The 5,967-nt window shown below is 32.7% G+C and overlaps 1 pseudogene; it reads right to left on the reverse strand.

The window, feature by feature from the left end:
* Positions 1 to 3,920: 3,920 nt before the first annotated feature.
* On the reverse strand, positions 3,921 to 5,641 carry LOC145164228 (G2/mitotic-specific cyclin S13-6-like; annotated as a pseudogene).
* Between the last annotated feature and the right edge of the window lie 326 nt (positions 5,642 to 5,967).

The raw sequence follows: 5,967 nt of genomic DNA on the forward strand, positions 1-5,967 counted from the left end.
TCATCAAACGGTTTCTGTGCACAGTTCATCCATGATGTGAAGTGACCTGCATCAACCCTAAAGCGTAGATGTGCACCATGTGATCCATTTGTTCGTCTTCCATTCCAAATATTAGAATCATAATCATTACCAAAGGGTTAAATATCTCAGAATCAGAATTAAACACTCACGTTAATCACCGGTAAGGTTGTGGCGGCTTTGATGAACCGAGTAAAAAACACATAAGGCGTCGGAACGGTAAAATTTCATTCCAATCGACCCAGAATCCGCTTTTCCATCACTAGCGCATGTTGATATTCGGAAGCTTTGTTGGAGATTTGAACGAAATTGTTGACTTTCGGAGCCCATATTTCTTCCAATTTTTATGAAATAAGCATTGCACTTATTCATACACATTGTAACTCTATTCTACCAATAGTTAAAACTTCATACATCAAAAACATATATGTATCCATTGTATATATGCGAACCTCAATGATTTTGTAAGAATATGTATCCACTATAATTCTCTCGTTGTAGATATCTTGAGTATCAATGTCGATGATATTTGTTGGTTTTGGTTTGTAGTTAAGGCTACAGGCAGCTTTGCTCTAGGCAGTTAGTGTTGAAGTGAGTGACGATTGAGGGTTGTGGTTTCGTGAAGATGAATAAGATCCTTATTTCTTCTCTTCTTGGATGTTCGGACTGATTTCGATTACAATTGCATTTTCTGGCACCGGTGGTGATTTTGGTTTGATTATGGCCTTGTTTTTGGTTGTGTTGACTGTCATTGGTTTATGTAATCAAGATTCAGGAAGATGAATCGTTAATGAAAAAAGATTTGAAGAAAATTTTATGTGATTAATCGACAAAAAAACTAGAGAAAAGTTTCACATTTTTGTTTTTAACTGCGTCTTGTTGGGAGGAGGAGGAAGTTTTTGATTTTTCAAAGTCAATGTTAATAGAAAATAGGTTAATGTTTATGTGGCAAATGGGTAACCGGGTTACCCCATTCATTTTGTCCAAACTTATCAAATTGATCCGACAAAAACAACTTTAATGATCTAGAAAGCACGGAAAATACTTAAGGGACTGAATTGGCAAATGCACAAAATATCATAGGGCTAATGTGTGATTTTCTCTTGAAAATAATATTGGAAAACTAATAGGACTCTTGTGCATATTATGTAAAGGAGTTGTTGATATTTTCTTGTACTTCTTATCTATTCAATTTTATCAAAGCTAAAATCACATAGAAGATTTTATTCGAACATATTTCGAATAATTTATAGGGAATATGACTTATTAAGGTAATTAACTTTTCGGTTTGTTCACATCTAGGTAACTATCACTTTTTTACACATCTAGGTTACAAACTTGTTGGAAATGTTCACATATGACCATTATGACCTGGTGTAGCAGGTTACATCCGGCTACAGCAGGTCATAATGGTCATATGTGAACACTTTCAACAAGTTCGTTACCTAGATGTGTACAAAAAAAATAGTTACCCAAATATGAACAAAACGAAAAGTAAGAGTAAATTACACGAATGGTCCCTGTGGTTTGGGAGAATTTGTGTGTTTGGTCCCTAACTTATATTTTTAACTCGGATGGTCCTTACTGTTTATTTTTGTTGCGCGTTTGGTCCCTGTCTTACCTAAAAATACTATTGTGCCCTTATTAATTTATTTTTTTAATTAATTTTCTTATTTATGTATTTATTTTTTATATATTTAAAAAAAATTAATAGGCCCCACATATCTGTATCTCCTCATCGTAAACCTGAAACCACATTTGAGAAATTTAATCAGGGTCCTACCGGTCACCATCCCATCTCTCATCTTCCTCAACTTCTATTTTCATTTCCATCTTTAGTGACATTGACGTCTTCACCATCCTTCTTTTTTTGGTCCTTTAACTTTGGCGAATCAACACCATAACCCACTGTCTCTTCATCTTTAGTGGGTTGTGGTGTTGATTCGCCGAAGTTGAAGGACCGAAAAAAGAATGGATGATGAAGACATTGATGTCATTAATGATGGAAAAGAAATGGAAGTTGAGGAGGATGAGAGATGAGATGGTGAGGAGATACAGATATATAGGGTTTATTATTATTATTTTTAAATATATAAAAAATAAATACATAAATAAGAAAATTAATTAAAAAATAATAAGGGCACAATAGTCTTTTTAGGTAAGACAGAGGCCAAGGGCGCAAAAAAAATAAATAGTATGGATCATCCGAGTTAAAAAAATAAATTAGGGACCAAACACACAAATTCCACCAAACCACAGGGACCATTCGTGTAATTTATTCTTACTTTTCGTTTTCTTCATATTTGGATAATTATTTTTTTTTTGTACACATGTAGGTAACGAACTTGCTGAAAGTGTTCACATATGACCATTATGACCTGCTGTAGCCAGATGCAATCTGCTACAGCAGGTCATAATGGTCATATGTGAACACTTTCAACAAGTTTGTTACCTAGATGTGTACAAAAAAAAGATAGTTACCAAGATGTGAACAAACCGAAAAATTAATTACATTAATAAGTCATGTTCCCTAATTTATAAGATAATATACATATTTTAAATTTTATAACTCGAAACGTATAAATCATTACAACAGGGGCGGCTCAACCAATTTGGGGGCTCTAAGCAAATAAAAAAATTGGGGCCCTTCAGGTACGCAAACAATTTCAAACTTAAGATCTTTAGTTTTATAAACCAATGCTTTTACCACCAAACCAAGTTTCAACTTGTCTTTGTAACCCAAGATATATATATATATATATATATATATATATATATATATATATATATATATATATATATATATATATATATATATATATATATATGGTAATTTAATACAAAATATATACATGTATATATATAAATTTAGGATAGTTATAATAGGGCTCCTTTTAAAGGATTTGCAAGCCTTTCGCCGTTTGAAAGATAAAGGCTAAGGGTTTTTTTTGGCAGGATCAAACTTTTAAGAATCTAGATTTTTAATAGACTATGAATTTTTAAGATCAGAAATTTTATTAAGTTGGAGAGGATGGGAAATAGAGGCAATCGTCTGAAACTGAAATAAAAGTTGGAAAAATTTTACTAAATAATAAAGTATTTTTGTAACATACTTCAGAACTTTTATTAAGTTGGAGAGGTGTTGGGAGGGAAATGGAGGCGATCATGTGAAATAGAAATAGAAAAAGAAAAGAGAGAACGTTTGCTAAGAAGTTAAAATATTTCCCCAACATATTCTTTTTTTATTATTCTGGTACAACTATTTTTCTAAAAAACTAAGAAATTTTTGAACAATTAAAAGACAAAAATTAAAAACTTTTAAACTCTCAGAATTTAAAAACTTAGAAGTGTGCTCCTAATTGAAAATTTTATATGATATTAAATCGTCCTAAGTTGGCTTTTAATATGTGTGTAGTCAGTATTCTTAATGACATATCTTATACATTCTCGTTTGCTCCGTTCTACATCATTTTACAAAAGATTATCAACTATTTGTTTTCAAATTTTCCGATTGCATTGAAAATAGGGAAAATGACACATTAACCCAACTAAGTATTGAACGTTCGTTCATTCAGTCCTGTGAGTTATTTTCATGTTTTATGAGGGAACAAACTTGTTAGTGACCTGTCAATTTTGTCAATTTAGTCACCGGACCTCCTGTAGTCAGTTAATAGCGCCACATAATTAAATGAAATGTCACATAATAATCTAGTTGAAAAACGTCCTTGACTTCTTTTAGGCATTTCATCAAACGGTTTCTGTGCACAGTTCATCCATGATGTGAAGTGACCTGTATCAACCCTAAAGCGTAGATGTGCACCATGTGATCCATTTGTTCGTCTTCCATTCCAAATATTAGAATCATAATCATTACCAAAGGGTTAAATATCTCAGAATCAGAATTAAACACTCACGTTAATCACCGGTAAGGTTGTGGCGGCTTTGATGAACCGAGTAAAAAACACATAAGGCGTCGGAACGGTTAAATTTCATTCCAATCGACCCAGAATCCGCTTTTCCATCACTAACGCATGTTGATATTCGGAAGCTTTGTTGGAGATTTGAACGAAATTGTTGACTTTCGGAGCCCATATTTCTTCCAATTTTTATGAAATAAGCATTGCACTTATTCATACACATTGTAACTCTATTCTACCAATAGTTAAAACTTCATACATCAAAAACATATATGTATCCATTGTATATATGCGAACCTCAATGATTTTGTAAGAATATGTATCCACTATAATTCTCTCGTTGTAGATATCTTGAGTATCAATGTCGATGATATTTGTTGGTTTTGGTTTGTAGTTAAGGCTACAGGCAGCTTTGCTCTAGGCAGTTAGTGTTGAAGTGAGTGACGATTGAGGGTTGTGGTTTCGTGAAGATGAATAAGATCCTTATTTCTTCTCTTCTTGGATGTTCGGACTGATTTCGATTACAGTTGCATTTTCTGGCACCGGTGGTGATTTTGGTTTGATTATGGCCTTGTGTTTTGGTTGTGTTGACTGTCATTGGTTTATGTAATCAAGATTCAGGAAGATGAATCGTTAATGAAAAAAGATTTGAAGAAAATTTTATGTGATTAATCGACAAAAAAACTAGAGAAAAGTTTCACATTTTTGTTTTTAACTGCGTCTCGTTGGGAGGAGGAGGAGGAGGAGGAGGAGGAAGTTTTTGATTTTTTAAAGTCAATGTTAATAGAAAATAGGTTAATGTTTATGTGGAAAATGGGTAACCGAGTTACCCCATTCATTTTGTCCAAACTTATCAAATTGATCCGACAAAAACAACTTTAATGATCTAGAAAGCACGGAAAATACTTAAGGGACTGAATTGGCAAATGCACAAAATATCATAGGGCTAATGTGTGATTTTCTCTTGAAAATAATATTGGAAAACTAATAGGACTCTTGTGCATATTATGTAAAGGAGTTGTTGATATTTTCTTGTACTTCTTATCTATTCAAGTTTATCAAAGCTAAAATCACATAGAAGATTTTATTCGAACATATTTCGAATACTTTATAGGGAATATGACTTATTAAGGTAATTAACTTTTCGGTTTGTTCACATCTAGGTAACTATCACTTTTTTACACATCTAGGTTACAAACTTGTTGGAAATGTTCACATATGACCATTATGACCTGGTGTAGCAGGTTACATCCGGCTACAGCATGTCATAATGGTCATATGTGAACACTTTCAACAAGTTCGTTACCTAGATGTGTACAAAAAAAATAGTTACCCAAATATGAACAAAACGAAAAGTAAGAGTAAATTACACGAATGGTCCCTGTGGTTTGGGAGAATTTGTGTGTTTGGTCCCTAACTTATATTTTTAACTCGGATGGTCCTTACTGTTTATTTTTGTTGCGCGTTTGGTCCCTGTCTTACCTAAAAATACTATTGTGCCCTTATTAATTTATTTTTTTAATTAATTTTCTTATTTATGTATTTATTTTTTATATATTTAAAAAAAATTAATAGGCCCCACATATCTGTATCTCCTCATCGTAAACCTGAAACCACATTTGAGAAATTTAATCAGGGTCCTACCGGTCACCATCCCATCTCTCATCTTCCTCAACTTCTATTTTCATTTCCATCTTTAGTGACATTGACGTCTTCACCATCCTTCTTTTTTTGGTCCTTCAACTTTGGCGAATCAACACCATAACCCACTGTCTCTTCATCTTTAGTGGGTTGTGGTGTTGATTCGCCGAAGTTGAAGGACCGAAAAAAGAATGGATGATGAAGACATTTATGTCATTAATGATGGAAAAGAAATGGAAGTTGAGGAGGATGAGAGATGAGATGGTGAGGAGATACAGATATATAGGGTTTATTATTATTATTTTTAAATATATAAAAAATAAATACATAAATAAGAAAATTAATTAAAAAATAATAAGGGCACAATAGTCTTTTTAGGTAAGACAGAGGC

This window comes from Lactuca virosa, chromosome 3, assembly GCF_052849685.1.
Source record: "Lactuca virosa cultivar CGN04683 chromosome 3, Lactuca_virosa_CGN04683_v6, whole genome shotgun sequence".
Classification (NCBI taxonomy): domain Eukaryota; kingdom Viridiplantae; phylum Streptophyta; class Magnoliopsida; order Asterales; family Asteraceae; genus Lactuca; species Lactuca virosa.